We start from the raw sequence: 287 nt of genomic DNA, 5'->3' as shown, positions 1-287 counted from the left end.
TATTATAATCTTTTATTTCACCTTAACCTTTGGAGTACACAGCCGTCAGTTAGATCAGGCAGTTTATAAGTAGATATGGAAATGAATGGCAGTACGCACATAATAACGATCAGGTATTTGGTCGGCATGAGACCGACTAAAAACTTCCATTGATTACATTTTTTTTAAGTTTTTTTTCTTACCTTCGCGCTAACTGTCAGCGGACTGTTAGAATGCTGTGTGAGGGTATTCTTAGATAAATTCTGATTTGAAAACCTACTTCAAAAACGATCTTCAGCATTACATGA

Source organism: Helicoverpa armigera, chromosome 3, assembly GCF_030705265.1.
Source record: "Helicoverpa armigera isolate CAAS_96S chromosome 3, ASM3070526v1, whole genome shotgun sequence".
Lineage (NCBI taxonomy): Eukaryota > Metazoa > Arthropoda > Insecta > Lepidoptera > Noctuidae > Helicoverpa > Helicoverpa armigera.
Note: the sequence above shows the minus strand (reverse complement) of the source record.